At 38.5% G+C, this 21,050-nt stretch overlaps 1 pseudogene across 1 annotated transcript in view; it reads right to left on the reverse strand.

Annotated features, from left to right (window-relative positions):
* The window catches only part of LOC309620724 (small ribosomal subunit protein uS5 pseudogene), a 31,712-nt pseudogene extending 23,690 nt beyond the window's left edge, over nucleotides 1–8,022 (reverse strand). Inside the window, exon 1 of the transcript in view lies at nucleotides 1–8,022. This exon is cut by the window's left edge and continues 23,690 nt beyond it. The product of the transcript in view is annotated as a small ribosomal subunit protein uS5 pseudogene (transcript).
* Nucleotides 8,023–21,050: the final 13,028 nt, after the last annotated feature.

Genomic DNA, 21,050 nt, shown 5'->3' on the forward strand with positions numbered 1-21,050 from the left:
TTTCATTCTCTTAATGTGCAATTAAAGTCCTTAAAGAGTGACAAATGCTGACAATAATATAAAAACAGTGTTGTAAAATTCTGTGCAATAAGACCTCTGATTTCTTTTCAAATTATTCCACATACATTAGATTGAAAAACTTAGAAGTGATTTCATAAAGGGAATATTTGCATATTAAAGTATATAATAAACAAAAGCCAATACTGTTACCAGAGAAATTTTCTATTAAATATATCATAAGGGACTTCTGTAGAAATACCCAGTCAGTAGCATTCATGTAAAGAATGTTAAATTTTCCTTGGTTTGAAACAATATCAAATCTAGTCTTTTTAAAAAATTGATAATTTCAAAAGATTTTAAAAACCTGGTTATTTCCATGCCCTCATAATTTTATTGAAATGATGGCATAAGTTGGCATTCAGTAATAACAGTATTATCTATGTTTTAGGATTTTATCAATTGGGTTTTAATGATTTCATAAACGTATTTGTTTAGTATGATTTAAATCGATTTTTTAAAATGATGGCTAGTTCGGAAATATTTACCACTGCTGGCACCGTTAGTTACAATTTACCTCGGAAACATTTTATAGTAGATATATATTTGAAATATAACCTTAAATAATACTTGATATATTGGCTTTTAAAAAAATATATATTATTATTGCCACTGGAAGAGACTTGGAGTAACTAGTTCAGATAATTTTTATTCATTTTTTTATTATTGAAGTATAGTTGACTTCCAATATTTTTAGTTTAAGCTGCACAACATAGTGATGGGACAACCAAGTATATTATAAAATAATCACCATGACAAGTCCAGTAACTGTCTTTCACTATACAAAATTATTACAGTATTATTTATTATATTCCATATGTTATATGTTATATCCTGTGCCTTATATATTTTATATTTTATAACTGGAAGTTTGTATCTCTTAATTCCCTTCACCTATTTCGCACAACCCTTCACTCCCCTCCCCTCTGGAAACCACCAGTTTGCTCTCTGTATTTATAAGTCTATTTCTGTTCATTTGTTTTCTTTTTAGATTCCATATATAAGTGAGATAATACTGTGTTCTCTAACTTATTTCACTTAGCATAATACCCTCTAGGTCCATCCATGTTGTTGCAGATGGCAAGATTTCATTCTTTTTTATGGCTGAGTAATATTCCTGTGTCTGTGTTTGTGTTTGTGTGTGTGTGTAATCTTCTTTATCCATTCAAATATCAATGGCTATGTAGGTTGCTTCCTTGTTTCCAGCTATTGTAAATCATGCTGCAATGAACATAGGGATGCATATACCTTTTCAAACTAGTGGTTTTGTTTTCTTCAGGTAAATACCCAGAAGTGGAATTGCTGGATCATATGGTAGTTCCATTTTTAATTTTTTGAGGAACCTCTATACTGTGGAGGTTCCTCAAGAAATGTTCCATAATGGCTGCACCGATTTACATTCCCAGCAACAGTGTACAAGGGGTCTCTTTTCTTCACTCACCAACACTTGTTATTTTTTGTCTTTTTGATGACAGCCATTCTGATAGGTGTGAAGTTATATCTCATTTTGGTTTTTACTTGCATTTCTCTGATAGTGATGTTGAACATCTTTTCATGTGTCTGTTAACCATCTGTATGTCATCTTTTGAGAAATATCTATACAAGTCCTCTGCCTATTTTATAATCAGATTGTTTGTTTTGTTGATATTGAGTGGTGTGAATCCTTTATATAATTTGTCTATTAACCCATTATCAGATACATCATTTGCAAATATTTTCTATCATTCAGTAGGTTGCCTTTAGTTACATTGATGGTTTCCTTCACCATGCAAAATCTTTTCACTTTGGTGTAGTCCTATTTGTTTATCTTTGGTTTTGTTGCCCTGGCCTGAGAAGACAGATCCAGAAAAATATTGCTAAGATCGACATCAAGGAGTATATTGCCTATTTTTTCTTCTGGGAATATTATGGTTTTAAGTTTAACATTTAAGTCTTTAGTCTATTTTGAGTTTATTATTCTATATGGTGTAAGAAAAAGGTTGAGTTTTATTCTTTTGCATGTAGCTGTCCAATTTTCCCAACATCATTTACTAAAGATTTCTGGGCTCTCTATTCTGTTCCATTGATCTATGTGTTTGTTTTTGTGTAGTAAGAGCTATACTGTTTTGATTAGTATAGCTTTGTAGTATAGTTTGAAATCAGGGCACATGATATCTCCAGATTTGTTCTTATTTCTCAAGATTGCTTTGGCTATTTGGGATCTTTTATGATTCCATTCAAATTTTAGGATTACCTGTTCTAGTTGTTAAAAATTGTATTTTGATGAGAATTGCACTAAATCTGTAGATCGCTTTAGGTACTATGGTAATTTTAACAATATTAATTCTTCCAAGCCATGAGCATGGCATGTCTTTCCATTGATTTGTGTCATCTTCAACTTCTTTCATCAGTGTCTTATAGTTTTCAGAGTACAGTCTTTCACCTCCTTGTTTAAATTTATTCCTAGATATTTATTCTTTTTGACACAATTGTAAGTGGCACTGTTTCTTAATTTCTCTTTTTTGATAGATGGTTATTAGGGTATAGAAAGGCTACAGATTTCTGTATATTAATTTTGTACCCTGTGACTTTTCTGAATTCATTTATTAGTTCTAATTTTTTTTTTTTGCTGGTCTATAGGATTTTCTATATATAGTATCCCATCATCTGCAAACAGTGACAGTTTTACTTCTTCTTTTCCAACTTGTATGGTTTTTATTTCTTTTTATCATCTGACTTGTGTGGCTAGGATTTCCAATACTATGTCAAATAAAAGTGGCAAGAGTGGGCATCCTTGTCTTGATCCTGATCTTAGAGGAAATACTTTTCAAATTTGCATCTTTGAGCATAATGTTAGCTGCAGATTTGTGATATATGGCCTTTATTATGTTGAGGTATGTTCCCTCTGTGCCCACTTTGCTGAGAGTTTTTATCATAAATGGATGTTGAATTTTGTCAAAAGCTTTTTCTGCATCTGTTGAAATAATCATGATTTTTATCCTTTGTTTCGTTAATGTGATTTATCATATTGATTTGCAAATATGGAAACATCCTTACATCCCTGGAATAAATCCTACATGATCATGGTATATGATCCTTTTAATATTGTTGAATTCAGTTTGCCAATATTTCATTGAGGATTTTTTCATCTATATTCATCAGGGATATTGGCCTGTAATCTTCTTTTTTTTTGTAGTGTCTTTGGTTTTGTAAACAGGTAACATGACCCTTGTAGAATGAGTTTGAAAGTGCTCCTTCCTCTTCAATTGTTTGGAATAGTTTGAGAAGGATAGGTATTAAGTCTTCTTTAAATGTTTGGTAGAATTTACCCAGGAAGCCATCTGGTCCTGGACTTTTGTTTGTTGGGAATTTTTTGATTACTGATTCAATTTCATTACTAGTAATTAGTCTAATCAGATTTTCTATTTTTTCCTGATTCAGTCTTGAAAGATTGTATATTTCTAGGAATTTATCCATTTTGTTTAGGCTGTCCAATTTGATGGTGTATAATTTTTTGTAATAATCTCTTATGATGGCTTTCTTTAGTATCATGTTTATACTCCTGTCTCTTTATGTTATGTGTATCTATTATCGGTTTTTGTTTTGTGGTTACCATGAGGTTCTTATATAACAACATGTGTATATAGCAGTCTATTTTAGGTTGATGCTTACATGGTTATTTACATTTGAGTGCATTCTAAAAGCACTACATTTTTACTCCCAACACAACATTTTATGCTTTTGATGTCATTTTTTATATCTTTTTATTTTGCATATCCCTTAATTATTATAGATGTATACATTTACTAATTTTGCCTGTTAATGTTCATACTAGCGCTATAGTTGGTTGATCCACTACCTATATTTTTGCTTTTACTGGTGAGATTTTTTTTTCATAATTTTTAATATTTCTACTTACAGTCTTTTCTGTTTGAAGATGTCCTTTTAACATTTCTTGTGAGGGCAGTTTAATAGTGATAAGCTCCTTTAGCTTTTGCTTATCTGGGAAACTTTTTTTTTAATTAATTAATTTATTTATTTATTTTATTATTTATTTTTGGCTGCGTTGGGTCTTCATTGCTGCGTGCAGACTTTCTCTAGTTGCGGCGAGCAGGGGCTGCTTTCTGTTGCGGTGCATGGGCTTCTCATTGCGGTGGCTTCTCTTGTTGCGGAGCATGGGCTCTAGGCATGCAAGCTATAGCAGTTGTGGCACACCGGCTTAGTTGCTCCATGGCATGTGGGATCTCCCCGGACCAGGGCTCGAACCCTTGTCCCCTGCATTGGCAGGTGGACACTTAACCACTGCGCCACGAGGGAAGTCCCTGGGAAACTCTTTATCTCTCCTTCAATTATGAAGGATAACCTTGTCAGATAGAATATTCTTGGTTGTAAGTTTTTGGTTTTTTTTTCCTTTCAGTACTTTGAATATGCCATGCCACTCCCATCTGGCCTGTAAAGTCTGTGCTGAAAAGTCAGCTGATGGTCTTATAGGGGCTCCTCTATATGTAGCTAGTTCCTTTTTTCTTGCTGCTTTTAAGATTCTCTCTTTATCTTTAATTTTTGACATGTTAATTATAATGTGTCTACATGTTGGTCTCTTTAGGTTCATCTTGTTTGGGACTCTCTGTGCTTTCTGGACATAGATGTATGTTTCCTTCACCAGGTTAGGAAAGTTTTCAGGCATTATTTCCTCAAATAGGTTTTCTGTCCCTTTCTCTCTTCTCTTTCTGGGACTGCTGTAATATGAATATTAGTACTCTTGATATTGTCCAAGAGGTCCCTTAAACTAGCCTCATTTTTTTACTTTTTGCTGTTCCAATGCATGATTTCACTAGCCTGTCTTCCTACTGCTGATCCTTTCTTCTGCATCATCTAATCTGCTGTTGATTCCCTCTAGTGTATTTTTCACTTCTGTTATTGTATTCTTCAGCTCTGATAGATTATTTTTATACTTTCTATCTCTTTGTTGAAATTCTCTTTCTCCACTCTTTTCCTGAGTTTGGTGAGTATCTTTATGACCTTTACTTTCAACTCCTTATCTAGAAGGTTGGTTTTCTCCATTTTATTTAGTTCTTTTTCTGAGGTTTTATCTTGTTCATTCACTTGGAATATATTCCCTTGTCTTCTTATTTTGCCTAACTCTCTGTGTTTGTTCCTACATATTAGTAGATCAGCTATGTCTCCCAGTCTTGAAAGAGTTGTTTGTGTAGCAGGTGTCATGTGGGGCCCAGTAGCATGGTCTCATCTAGTCATGAGAGCCAGGTGCTCCAGGATTTCCCCTATGTGGGCTGCATCTGTCCTCCTATTGTGGCTGAGCTGCCTTGTTGCTGGTGCACTAGCATGCAGGTCTGGCCCTTGCTCTGGGTCTGGTCACAACTATCTCTGATGCTCTTGTGTACAGGGTCAGCTCCCAGGTTGGGAGCCACTTTGTGGGGATGCTGGTGGGGCCAAGGGTGTATACCAGGTCTAGCAGGGTGAGTGGCTGTTTTAGAAGGGCTCCACTGCTAGCAAAGGGTGACCACTATGACTGATGGGGCACAGGGATGCTTTGGGGGGCTCCACTGCTGGCCAAATATGGCTACTCAGTCTGGCAGGGTAAGTGGGCCACTTTGGAGGAGCGCTAGCTGTGTCAGATCTGCAGTTGAGTTTGGGGCAGGTCAAGCAGTGCTATAGGTTAGATGGTGAGAGTCAGCAATGATGCCTGCCAGTACTGGGCCAGCTAGGTAGAGTGTGAGCCACAAACAAACAACAAAAAAAACCTGATGCCCCCCACCTCTTTATCCATAGAAAGTTCCAACAGATCCCTGCCCCTCATGCACACACTCTAAAATTAGTCAGTGAATCACCACATATGATCCAGATGCTTTACAAACAGCTTTTTCTATGCTGGGACTTGGAGAAAATGAGTTTTTGCATGCACTCATTAAGAGTGGAGTCTCAGCTTCCTACAGCCCTCCAGCTCTCCCAGACATAAGCCCCACTGGTTTTCAAAGCCAAATGTTATGGGGGCTCATCTTCCCAGTGCATGTTCCCTGGGCTGGGGAGCCCAATGTGAGGTTGGAGCCCTAGGCTTCCATGGGGAACCTCCAAGGCTATGATATATCTTCCACCTATGGGTCGCAGTGATGGGTGATGGTGTAGGTCCTGGCCAGACCACATTTCATGGCTTTTCCTTTTTATCTTTAGTTGTGGAAAATCTTTCCTTCTAGTCTTCAGGTCATTCTCAGAGTTAGTTTCTCTCTATGTAGTTGTAATTTTGGCATGTCCATGGGAGGAGACAAGCCCAGGATCTTTCTACTCAGCCATTTTGTCCCTTAGTTCAGATATTATTAACCATAATTCATGATGAGATCCAATCACCACCCCCATTATGGGCTCTATGACTTCTACCCCCAAAATTATATATATCATTGTGCTTATATATGAGTTATTTATTTTTCTAAAGAGAGGAGCCATAGACCTTCAAATGCCTGAATCAAAAATGTTAAATCTGTGCTGTAATAGTTTTTTTTTTTCAAGAACACATAGAGAGTTGCTGGAAGAGCCTACACTAGAACCCAAGAAACCAGTCATTCCAGTGTTCTTTCATTAATACCTGCTGCCTCTAATTAATGTGCTTTGTATGTTGTTACTCTATTTTAAATCCATGGCTATAATTTTACTTTCAATATAAAGGTGACACTTTCATGCACTGCTGGTGGGAGTATAAATTGTTACAAACATTGGAAAACAAAGAATGCTCTACAACTACACAAAGAAACATAGATGTATCTCACAAACCTAATGTTAAGGCAATAAAAGGTCAAACAGAGAAGAGTATGTACTGATTTATAAAAAATAACCCTGAGGATTAATGAATAGAAGGGGGCATGGAGATGTCTTCTGGGGTTCCATTTATTAACCTAGGTACTGATTACCCAGGTTTGTTCACCTTGTTAAAATTCAGTAAGCTCTACACTTATGATTTATGCTCTTTATGTTATAATCTTAATAATACATAAAATATTTTTAGCAAATGGGATGATACTATCATAAACTATAATTTTTGTAGAGAATATTATCAAGGAAATGAAGATAAACTAACATTTACTGAATCCTAATGTGCATTGTGTAGTAAGCACTTCTTCACTTGTGACGTCTCAAATAATACTGATAAATAACCTTGTGAGAGAGGTATTATCCTGATTCTCAAAGAGAATATGTTCCCAAGGCTACACAGTTAATAACTCCATTTATAAAAGACCCTAGTGATAAGAGTACATTGTCCTTAAGAAAAAATAATGTAAGTCCTTTGAAAAGTTCAATAGACAGAGCAACATGAGCCTTGAGTTCTAACCCTAGCCGTATCGTTTATTCGCCCATTCATTTATCTGACAATATTTAAGTAGCCACTATGAGCCTATGTGCTGAAGAGATATGTTATCTCTCATGGGACTTTGTCTCCTTATCTGTAAAATATATGTATTGTTCTAAAAGATTTCAGAGGTCTCTTTCAACTATAATATCAAGTCTATCATTTCCTCACAACAGCTCTTCCCAAACTGGCTTATGTGCAACTCTAGTTTGCAGCATTTCTCAAACTTACTTAATTATGTAACCCTCGACATTTTTTGGAATATACTTCCTAAGGAAAAGTTCTCAGGAAAAGGAACTAAATGCAAATTTAATCCATAGGAAACTTACCTGGAAGTTAAGATATTTCGCAGTAATCATTTTTTGTAAGATGACCACAAATGTATGCTATTATCCCCTTTTACAAATCAGTTTAATTATAGCTTTCTGCACATTCATAGAACTGATATATATAATATATATCAGTTATATATATATCAGTTATATATATATAGCAGTTTTATAAAATATATATCAGTTTTATATATATAAAATACTATTACATTCTGTTCTTCTGACTACCCATGAAATATTTTGAGTTTTTAACTTCTTCACTATTTCCGAAGCTACTATTAGGACCACCACCCTATAAATCCCAAGCTACTATTAGGACCACCACCCTATAAATCCCAAGAGAAATCTAAAAAAATATCAAAGCGAGGCAACTCCCTTCATTTGTTTATCTAGAAGATATTATTAATAATTCTAGGGATATAATTTAATAATTTATATTTTAAGGCAGTTCATAATAATTAAAATACAGTTTTAAATTTATAATTGGTTAATAGTTGAGTGGGAGAGGTAGTACAGTTTTTTTTCATCAGGAAATCATGAGTAATAGGGAAGGTGTGGAGTAGGGGCAAGATGGCGGAAGAGTAAGATGCAGAGATCACCTTCCTTCCCACAGATACAGTAGAAATACATCTACACGTGGAACTGCTCCTACAGAACACCCACTGAACGCTGGCAGAAGACGTCAGACCTCCCAAAAGGCAAGAAAATCCCCACGTACTTGGGTAGGGTAAAAGAAAAAAGAAATAACAGAGACAAAAGAATAGGGACGGGACCTGCGCCAGTGGGAGGGAGCCGTGAAGGAGGAAAGGTTTCCAGGCACTAAGAAGCCCCTTTGTGGGCAGAGACCGTGGGTGGCAGAGGGGGGAAGCTTCGGAGCCGCGGAGGAGAGCGCAGCCACAGGGGTGCGGAGGGCAAAGCAGAGAGACTCCCACACAGAGGCTCGGCGCCAACCAGCACTCAGCAGCCCGAGAGGCTTGTCTGCTCACCCGCCGGGGCGGGCGGGGGCTGGGAGCTGAGGCTCGGGCTTTGGTGCTAGCCGGGAGGGAGTCCGGGAAAAAGTCTGCAGCTGCCGAAGAGGCAAGAGACTTTTTCTTGCCTCTTTGTTTCGCGGCGCGCAAGGAGAGGGGATTCAGAGCGCTGCCTAAACGAAATCCAGAGACGGGTGCGAGCCGCGGCTATCAGCGCGGATCCCACAGCAACAGGGGCGCAGAGGGAAAAACGGAGAGATTCCTGCACAGAGGCTCAATGCCGAGCAGCGCTTACCAGCCCGAGAGGCTTGTCTGCTCACCCGCTGGGGCGGGCGGGGCTGGGAGCTGAGGCGCAGGCTTCAGTCGGATCCCAGGGAGACGACTGGGGTTGGCGGCGTGAACACAGCCTGAAGGGGTTGGCGTGCCACGGCGAGCCGGGAGGGAGCCGGAGAGGAGGTCTGCAGCCGCCGAGGAGGCAAGAGACTTTTTCTTGCCTCTTTGTTTCACAGCGCGCAAGGAGAGGGGATTCAGAGCGCCGCCTAGACGAACTCCAGAGGCGGGCGTGAGCCGCGGCTAACAGCGCGGACCCCAGAGACGGGCGCGAGCCGCGGCCATCAGCGCGGACCCCAGAGACTGGTAGGAAACGCTAAGGCTGCTGCTGCTGCCACCAAGAAGCCTGTGTGCGAGTACAGGTCACTCTCCACACTGCCCCTCCCGGGAGCCGGTGCAGCTCGCCACTGCCAGGCTCCCGTGATCCGGGGACAACTTCCCCGGGAGAACACACAGCGCACCTCGGGCTGCTGCAACGTCAGGACGCCTCTGACGCCGCAGGCTCGCCCCGCCTCCTCCGTACCGCTCCCTCCCCCGGCCTGAGTGAGTCAGAGCCCCCGAAGCAGCTGCTCCTTTAACCCCGTTCTGTCTGGGCGGGGAACGGACGCCCTCAGGCGACGTACATGCAGAGGCGGGTCCAAATCCAAAGCTGAATGCTGGGAGCTGTACAAACAAAGAAGAGAAAGGGAAATCTCCCCCAGCAGCCTCAGAAGCAGCGGATTAAAGCTCCACAAACAACTTGATGTGCCTGCATCTGTTGAATACCTGAATACACAACGAATCATCCCAAATTCAAAAGGTGGACTTTAGGAGCAGGATATATTAATTTCCCCTTTTCCTTTTTTTGTGAGTGTATATGTGTATGCTTCTGGGTGAGATTTTGTCTGTATAGCTTTGCTTTCACCATCAGTCCTAGGGTTAGGTCCGTCCATTTTTTTTTTTTTTTTACTTAAAAAAATTTTTTTTTCCTAATATATGTTTTCTTAATAATTTTTTCCGTATTTTCTATTTTTAGAAATTAAAAAAAATTTTAATAAGTTTTTCCATATTTTTTATTTTAAAAAATTAAAATTTTTTTTAATAAATTTTTTTCTTAAAAATTTTTTTCTTATTTTTTACTATAAAAAATTAATAAATCTATTTTTAAAAAATTAAAAAAAATTTTTTTCTGAATACATTTACTCAATAATTTTTTTTCTTATTTTTTATTATAATAGCTTTATTTTATTTTATTTTATCCTCTTTTTTTCTTTCTATTTTTTTCTCCCTTATATTCTGAGCTGTGTGGATGAAAGGCTCTTGGTGCTCCAGCCAGGTATCAGGGCTGTGCCTCTGAGCTGGGAGAGCCAACTTCAGGACACTGGTCCACAAGAGACCTACCAGCTCCACGTAATACCAAACGGCAAAAATCTCTCAGAGATCTCCATCTCAACATCAAGACCCAGCTTCACTCAACGACCAGCAAGCTACAGTGCTGGACACCCTATGCCAAACAACTAGCAAGACAGGAACACAGCCCCATCCATTAGCAGGGAGGCTGCCTAAAATCATAAGGCCACAGACACCCCAAAACACACCACCAGACGTGGACGTGCCCACCAGAAAGACAAGATTCAACCTCATCCACCAGAACACAGGCACTAGTCCCCTCCACCAGGAAGCCTACACAACCCACTGAACCAACCTTACCCACTGGGGACAGATACCAAAAACAACGGGAACTACGAACCTGCAGCCTGTGTAAAGGAGACCCCAAACACAGTAAGATAAGCAAAATGAGATGACAGAAAAACACACAGCAGATGAAGGAACAGGGTCAAAACACACCAGACCTAAGAAATGAAGAGGAAATAGGTAGTCTACCTGAAAAAGAATTCAGAATAATGATAGTAAGGATGATCCAAAATCTTGGAAATAGAATAGACAAAATGCAAGAAACATTTAACAAGGACGTAGAAGAACTAAAGAGGAACCAAGCAACGATGAAAAACACAATAAATAAAATTAAAAATACTCTAGATGGGATCAATAGCAGAATAACTGAGGCAGAAGAAAGGATAAGTGACCTGGAAGATAAAATGGTGGAAATAACTACTGCAGAGCAGGATAAAGAAAAAAGAATGAAAAGAACTGAGGACAGTCTCAGAGACCTCTGGGACAACATTAAACGCACCAACATTCGAATTATAGGGGTCCCAGAAGAAGAAGAGAAAAAGAAAGGGACTGAGAAAATATTTGAAGAGATTATAGTTGAAAACTTCCCTAATATGGGAAAGGAAATAGTTAATCAAGTCCTGGAAGCACAGAGAGTCCCATACAGGATAAACCCAAGGAGAAACACGCCAAGACACATATTAATCAAACTGTCAAAAATTAAATATAAAGAAAACATATTAAAAGCAGCAAGGGAAAAACAACAAATAACACACAAGGGAATCCCCATAAGGTTAACATCTGATCTTTCAGCAGAAACTCTGCAAGCCAGAAGGGAGTGGCAGGATATACTTAAAGTGATGAAGGAGAAAAACCTACAACCAAGATTACTCTACCCAGCAAGGATCTCATTCAGATGTAATGGAGAAATTAAAACCTTTACAGACAAGCAAAAGCTGAGAGAGTTCAGCACCACCAAACCAGCTTTACAACACATGCTAAAGGAACGTCTCTAGGCAAGAAACACAAGAGAAGGAAAACACCTACAATAACAAACCCAAAACATTTAAGAAAATGGGAATAGGAACATACATATCGATAATTACCTTGAATGTAAATGGATTAAATGCTCCCACCAAAAGACACAGACTGGCTGAATGGATACAAAAACAAGACCCATATATATGCTGTCTACAAGAGACCCACTTCAGACCTAGAGACACATACAGACTGAAAGTGAGGGGAAGGAAAAAGATATTCCATGCAAATGGAAATCAAAAGAAAGCTGGAGTAGCAATTCTCATATCAGACAAAATAGACTTTAAAATAAAGAATATTATAAGAGACAAAGAAGGACACTATATAATGATCAAGGGATCGATCCAAGAGGAAGGTATAACAATTGTAAATATTTATGCACCCAACATAGGAGCACCTCAATACATAAGGCAAATACTAACAGCCATAAAAGGGGAAATCGACAGTAAACACAATCATAGTAGGGGACTTTAACACCCCACTTTCACCAATGGACAGATCATCCAAAATGAAAATAAATAAGGAAACACAAGCTTTAAATGATACATTAAACAAGATGGACTTAATTGATATTTATAGGACATTCCACCCAAAAACAACAGAATACACATTTTTCTCAAGTGCGCATGGAACATTCTCCAGGATAGATCATATCTTGGGTCACAAATCAAGCCTTGGTAAATTTAAGAAAATTGAAATCGTATCAAGTATCTTTTCCGACCACAATGCTATGAGACTAGATATCAATTACAGGAAAATATGTGTAAAAAATACAAACACATGGAGGCTACACAATACACTACTTAATAACGAAGTGATCACTGAAGAAATCAAAGGGGAAATCAAAAAATACCTAGAAACAAATGACAATGGAGATACGACGACCCAAAACCTATGGGACGCAGCAAAAGCAGTGCTAAGAGGGAAGTTTATAGCAATACAAGCCTACCTCAAGAAACAGGAAACATCTCGAATAAACAACCTAACCTTGCACCTAAAGCAATTAGAGAAAGAAGAACAAAAAAACCCCAAAGCTAGCAGAAGGAAAGAAATCATAAAGATCAGGTCAAAAATAAATGAAAAAGAAATGAAGGAAACAATAGCAAAAATCAATAAAACTAAAAGTTGGTTCTTTGAGAAGATAAACAAAATTGATAAACCATTAGCCAGACACATCAAGAGAAAAAGGGAGAAGACTCAAATCAATAGAATTAGAAATGAAAAAGGAGAAGTAACCACTGACACTGCAGAAATACAAAAGATCATGAGAGACTACTACAAGCAACTCTACGCCAATAAAATGGACAACCTGGAAGAAATGGACAGATTCTTAGAAATGCACAAACTGCCGAGACTGAACCAGGAAGAAATAGAAAATATGAACAGACCAATCACAAGCACTGAAATTGAAACTGTGATTAAAAACCTTCCAACAAACAAAAGCCCAGGACCAGATGGCTTCACAGGTGAATTCTATGAAACATTTAGAGAAGAGCTAACACCTATCCTTCTCAAACTCTTCCAAAATATTGCAGAGGGAGGAACACTCCCAAACTCATTCTACGAGGCCACCATCACCCTGATACCAAAACCAGACAAAGATGTCACAAAGAAAGAAAACTACAGGCCAATATCACTGATGAACATAGATGCAAAAATCCTCAACAAAATACTCGCAAACAGAATCCAACAGCACATTAAAAGGATCATACACCATGATCAAGTGGGGTTTATCCCAGGAATGCAAGGATTCTTCAATATACGTAAATCAATCAATGTGATACACCATATTAACAAATTGAAGGAGAAAAACCATATGATCATCTCAATAGATGCAGAGAAAGCTTTCAACAAAATTCAACACCCATTTATGATAAAAGCCCTGCAGAAAGTAGGCACAGAGGGAACTTTCCTCAACATAATAAAGGCCATATATGACAAACCCACAGCCAACATTGTCCTCAATGGTGAAAAACTGAAACCATTTCCACTAAGATCAGGAACAAGACAAGGTTGCCCACTCTCACCACTATTATTCAACATAGTTTTGGAAGTGTTAGCCACAGCAATCAGAGAAGACAAAGAAATAAAAGGAATCCAAATCGGAAAAGAAGAAGTAAAGCTGTCACTGTTTGCAGATGACATGATACTATACATAAAGAATCCTAAAGATGCTACCAGAAAACTCCTAGAGCTAATCAATGAATTTGGTAAAGTAGCAGGATACAAAATTAATGCACAGAAATCTCTTGCATTTCTATACACTAATGACGAAAAATCTGAAAGTGAAATTAAGAAAACACTCCCGTTTACCATTGCAACAAAAAGAATAAAATATCTAGGAATAAACCTACCTAAGGAGACAAAAGACCTGTATGCAGAAAATTATAAGACACTGATGAAAGAAATTAAAGATGATACAAATAGATGGAGAGATATACCATGTTCCTGGATTGGATGAATCAACATTGTGAAAATGACTCTACTACCCAAAGCAATCTACAGATTCAATGCAATCCCTATCAAACTACCACTGGCATTTTTCACAGAACTAGAACAAAAAATTTCACAATTTGTATGGAAACACAAAAGACCCCGAATAGCCAAAGCAATCTTGAGAACGAAAAATGGAGCTGGGGGAATCAGGCTCCCTGACTTCAGACTATATTACAAAGCTACAGTAATCAAGACAGTTTGGTACTGGCACAAAAACAGAAATATTGATCAATGGAACAGGATAGAAAGCCCAGAGATAAACCCACGCACATATGGTCACCTTATCTTTGATAAAGGAGGCAAGCATATACAGTGGAGAAAAGACAGCCTCTTCAATAAGTGGTGCTGGGAAAATTGGACAGGTACATGTAAAAGTATGAAATTAGAACACTGCCTGACACCATGCACAAAAATAAACTCAAAATGGATTAAAGACCTAAGTGTAAGACCAGACACTATCAAACTCTTAGAGGAAAACATAGGCAGAACACTCTATGACATACATCACAGCAAGATTCTTTTTGACCCAGCTCCCAGAGAAGTGGAAATAAGAACACAAATAAACAAATGGGACCTAATGTAACTTAAAAGCTTTTGCACAGCAAAGGAAACCATAAACAAGACCAAAAGACAACCATCAGAATGGGAGAAAATATTTGCAAATGAAGCAACTGACAAAGGATTAATCTCCAAGATTTACAAGCAGCTCATGCAGCTCAATAACAAAAAAACAAACAACCCAATGCAAAAATGGGCAGAAGACCTAAATAGACATTTCTCCAAAGAAGATATACAGATGGCCTACAGACACATGAAAGAATGCTCAACATCATTAATCATTAGAGAAATGCAAATCAAAACTACAATGAGATATCATCTCACACCGGTCAGAATGGCCATCATCAAAAAATCTAGAAACAATAAATGCTGGAGAGGGTGTGGAGTAAAGGGAACCCTCTTGCACTGTTGGTGGGAATGTAAATTGATACAGCCACTATGGAGAACAGTATGGAGGTTCCTTAAAAAACTACAAATAGAACTACCATACGATCCAGCAATCCCACTACTGGGCATATACCCTGAGAAAACCATAATTCAAAAAGAGTCATGTACCAAAATGTTCATTGCAGCTCTATTTACAATAGCCAGGACATGGAAGCAATCTAAATGTCCATCGACAGATGAATGGATAAAGAAGATGTGGCACATATATACAATGGAATATTACTCAGCCATAAAAAGAAATGAAATGGAGGTATTTGTAATGAGGTGGATGGAGTTAGAGTCTGTCATACAGAGTGAAGTAAGTCAGAAAGAGAAAAACAAATACAGTATGCTAACACATATATACGGAATCTAATGGAAAAAAAAAAAAAAAAAGGCCATGAAGAACCTAGTGGCAAGACGGGAATAAAGACACAGACCTACTAGAGAATGGACTTGAGGATATGGGGAGGGGGTGGGGTGAGATGTGACAGGGTGAGAGAGTGTCATGGACATATATACACTACCAAATGTAAAATAGATAGCTAGTGGGAAGCAGCCGCATAGCACAGGGAGATCAGCTCGGTGCTTTGTGACCACCTAGAGGGGTGGGATGGGGAGGGTGGGAGGGAGGGAGATGCAAGAGGGAAGAGATATGGGAACATATTGTATATGTATAACTGATTCACTTTGTTATAAAGCAGAAGCTAACACACCATTGTAAGGCAATTATACTTCAATAAAGATGTTTAAAAAAAAAAATAGGGAAGGTGTATAGATTTCAATTAAAATATTCATGTTATGACATTTTAGTTTTTGAATGAAATATTAAAAAATACATTAAAGCCTGAAGCTCTTTATACTAAAATAATTGAATTACCATTCATTTATCTTTTAATAGTTTATACTCAGATAAAGATTATTAATAAGAATAAATTTTATTTCAGATAGTAGAAGAAAATAAGGATCATATTATGAAGATAAAAACAAGTAAGAGCTACTTCACCTCTTGATCATCATGTAAATTCCCCTGGTCAAAGTGACCAGAAATAATTACAATAGGCTTTGTGATTACAAAATTAAAGCCCAAATGTAGATTTCAATGGACTGAAAGTTGTGTCTCCCCAAAATTCATAGGTTGAAACGTTAATCTCAAAGTGATAGTATTTGGAGCTTCAGGGAGTAATTAACTCATGAGAGTGGAGCCCTGATGAATGGGATTAGTGCCTTTGTAAGAAGATGCCAGAGATCCAGTCAGCTCTATTTTCACCATGTGAGGATACAAGAAGTCAGTCTGCAACCCAGAAGAGTGTTCTCACCAGAACCCAACCAAGCTGGCCTCCTGATCCCAGTCTCCAGAACTGTGAGAAATACATTTCTGTTGTTTATAAGCCACCTATTCTGTTGTACTTTATTATAGCATCCTGAACTGACTAAGCCATGGACTGTGACTCACCATATTAGAAGGCCAAGTTACACCATCTTCAAATTGTTATATCATTTCTTCCTTCTCATTGGCCACTCCAAGGAAGTTTGCTTAGTGTATCAACCTGAATTTGCAGAGAGCTTTCCCTTACAGTTATATACCAATTCAATGATTCAGAGGTCAGATTATTAAGATAAAATTTTTTGTTTACTGTGAATTTTTCCTTATTTAATTTGGTATGCCATCTTTTAGAGAAACTTTATTACCATATTACTGATTACTATGCAAAGATTTAGTCCAAATATTTCTAATTTTTATTTATCTTTTTATCTCCAAGGCTTTTGTGCAGCTAGAAAAAAAGGCTTAAGCAATCCTGCAGAGTTATGTATCAGCTTATCATGTGGTACTTACTAAATCCTTTTGCTAGAAATTATTAAAAATCCATTTTATTCCTCACTTCCAATTTCATCACTAACTTTACAACATTTAATTATCTCATCCAAATATTCCCTGGTTGGAACTACAATTGAAATTCTCTCTTCTGGTGGTGAGGATAATAAGTGTTGTTTAGATGCCTTGAAGTTTCATAGATAGTCTGATCTGATTATAAAATGCAGAGTGCTTTTATTTCCTTTATGATCATAATGGAAACATTTTGAAAATTGGAAAAGATATAATTAAAATTTATCACTTACGATATAATTGGATTCAAAGAACACTAGGAAAGCCCACTTATTGTTAATATAACATCAAGAAATTCCCCCAACTGCTAAGGAAACATTTTGTATCCTTGGAGCTAAAGTGATTTACTGCATAATTGGAAAGCAGTACTTTGTTTTGTTTTTGTTTCAACCAATATTCTTTTACCCAAATCCACATTCATCCTATTAGATGAGTCATATAACAATTTACTTACGTCAACTGGAAGAACATAGAATTAATACTCTATCTGAAGGTCACTGACTTAAGAGAATATGTATCCCTTGCTTTTGGGGATCTGGAGCAATAATCTCAACAATTAATTAAAAAGAACTCCCTATAGAAATGAAGAATTTTTTTAGAAGCCAAGAAAATGAAGAAATCTGAAATTACTATGGGTTTCAAAAAATTAAATTTTAATCAGTTGCTTAGAAATGCTTTTAGGTTTATTCTTCATTTCTTTATTTCTCCTATGTCTAAGGTAGTTAGATAACTGCCTATGAGACACTGCACTGAGACAATATAAGTTGAGGATGGAAATAGTTGGAGATAACTTGAAAACTCTAGATGGTATTTAAATCAGCAGGTCCTAATGATCAGTGACAAAGAATTCTAAAGGCAATGGTGCATGTATTGCAAAGCTCTTTGCTGCTATTTTGAGGAAGTTGCTCAGAAGTGCCAGAAGACTGAAATAGAGTTCAATGCACAATTTTACTAAAAGGATGATCTTGGAAAATTGTAGACCTGTTAGCTTAAATTCAGTACCTGGGATGATAATGGGGAAAGTCATTACGCTATCAGTGTGAAAATGCCTGCAGGGGCACAAAATGCTGAATAATGAGCAACATGGGTTCACAAAGAACAAATAACATCAGGCACATTTTATTTCCCTCTATACCAAATTGATATTATTTATAGAAAGGGGAAAAGGGATCATTATATGGCTGCAAACACCATTTTAATGTTTCCATATTACCGAGTCTTAATCTTTCCCATATTTTTATCTCTGGCTAGTCATTAGAGTAGGTAGTTATGGTATTATTTCAGAGATTCTGGGAAGATTTCGCTGCCCTCCAAAACAAGCTACCAATATTTAGTACTTTATTTCTTTGGCTTAAGGCTCTTTGACACTACTAAAAAGCTGTGTGACTTTGAGAAAGTTAATAAACTTTCTGAGTTTGTTTCCCTATCTGTAAAAGTTGAAGCTCTCTTCCAGCCCTCTGGATCTATTACTGAAATGAGGTGCAGATTCGAGATAACATTTCAAACTGATTCATTAAACACAAGAAATTTCTTAAAGTGTAAGGTCATACAAACACTGTGACACAAACACAAATAAATGGAAGTAAAAATTACATTAGAAAATGGCTTGAGAGGAAGATGATGATGAGATGAATAATAATGGCTAACATGATACAGTAGTCACTAGACATTAATCAGAATTTTTCCATATTAGAATTAAAAAGAGACAAGAAAATGACTCAAGAGTATGGAATGTAGGGGGAGATCAGCCAAGATGGTGAAGTAGAAAGACCATAAGCTTGCCCCCTCTCACAAACAAACCAAAATAACAACTATCTGCAAAACAACCATCCATGGGAAAGACAAGAATCTACCAGAAAAGATCTTCTACAACTAAAGACATAAAGAAGGAACCAAAGTGAGATGAGTAGGAAGGGCAGACTTGCAATATAGTCAAGTCCCATATCCCCAGGTGGGCAACTAACGAACTGGAGAATAATTACATTGCAGAGGTTCTCCCATAGGAGAAACAAAGGAGTGAGAGATCTGAGCCCCACATTAGGCTCCCCAGCACAGGGGTCCTGTATCAGGAAGACAAGCCCCCAGAACATTTGGATTTGAAGGTCAGCAGGACTTACTTTCGAGGGTCCCAGGGGGCTGGGGGAAATAGAGACTTCACTCTTAAAGGGCACACTCAAAATCTCACATACTCTGGGACCCAGGGCAGAAGCAGTAATTTGATAGGAACCTGGGTCAAACCTACCTGTTAATCTTGGAGAGTTGCCCAGACAGGCAGGAGGCAACTGCAACTCACCATGGGGACACAGATACAGGTGGCAGCCATTCTTGGAATCTCCTTCTACCACATGGACACTGGCACTGGCAAGTACTATTGTGGAATCCACCCTCTAGCTTAGCCCAAGGACCGAGCCCTGCCCTGGCCCAAAAACCTGTAGGCACCAGTGCTGGGATGGCTCAGACCAAGCAACTAGCTGGGCAGGGACACAGCACCACCCATCAGCAGACAGACTGCCTTAAGACCCTCTGAGCCCACAGCTGCCACCTCTGGACATGGCCCTGCCCACCAGAGGGCCCAGGATCCAGCTCCACCCAACAGCTGCATACACCAGCTCCAGAATCACCTGGGCCCTGGCCCTGCCCTCCAGGAAGCCTTCTGTAGCCTCTGGAGCAGCTCCAACCACCAGGGGGCAGATACCAGATGCAAGAAAGCCATAATCCCACAGCCTGTGGGCCCAGCCTGCCCACCAGTAGGCCAGACCCTGCTCTGGGACCAACTGGGCCCTGGCCCTGCCTACTAGCAGGTCAACACAAGCTTTAGGGCACCCTAGGCCCAAATGTGTTAGAAACCACGCCCCCACCAGCAATTTGACACCAGCTCTGGGAAGCCTGAATGCTGAAACCAGACTCTGGGACCCAGCTCTGTCTGCCAGTAGGCTGGCACTAACGCAGGACCTGGCATCACCCACGAGTGGGATGGCAACAGCCTCAGAGACTTCTGGACCCTGATTTCACCCACCAGTGAGCCACCACTAGCTCTGGGGCCCCCTGGGGTTCTATATTCAGTTGTCTTGTGACCTGACCACACCACCCAGCAGCTGGCAGCCTCCACACAAAGCAGGGCTGGGAAACCAACCAGACTGGGGGCCAACCAAGTCTACCAGATTGCCCACATGGTCAGACCACAATAACAGAAGGACCCATGTAGTCCTTATAGGGGGAAACCCTAGAGCACATAGATTAAGTAATGAGAGGGGAATGCATTGCTGGGATATATAGGATATCTCCACTTTTCCAAGGCTGGGAAGTGTAACTAACACACCAGATACATACAAACAGTGACATAGGCAAAATGAGATAACAGAGGAACATGTTCCGGATGAAGGAACAAGATAAAACCTGAAGTGGAGATAGGCAGTCTACCTGAGAAAGGGTTCAGGGTAGTGATCATAAAGATGATCAAAGAAATCAGGAAAAGAATGGATGCACAGAGCAAGAAGTTAGAAGTTTTTAACAGAGTTAGATAATATAAACAACACCCAAACAGAGATGAATACAGTAAATGAAATGAAAAATACACCAGAAGGAATCAACAGTACATGAAATGATACAGAGAAATGAAAGAACAGGCTGGAAGAGTAGTGGAAATCACTGATGCTGAACAGAAAAAAGAAAAAAGAATGAAAAGAAATGAAGACAGTTTAAGAGACCACTGGGACAATATCAAGAACAATAATATTCACATTATAGCACTCCCAGAAGGAGAAGAGAGAGGGAAAGTGGCAGAGAACATATTTAAAGACATAATACCTGAAAATGTCCCCAACCTGGGAAAGGAAACAGATATCCAAGTCCAGGAAGCCCAGAGAGTCCCATAAAGGATTAACTTAAAGAGGAAAATGCCAAGACACACTGTAACTAAAATGGCAAAAATTAAAGATAAAGAGAGAACATTAAAAGCAGAAAGGGAAAAG

This window comes from Balaenoptera borealis (genome assembly GCF_965194805.1).
Source record: "Balaenoptera borealis genome assembly, chromosome: X".
Lineage (NCBI taxonomy): Eukaryota > Metazoa > Chordata > Mammalia > Artiodactyla > Balaenopteridae > Balaenoptera > Balaenoptera borealis.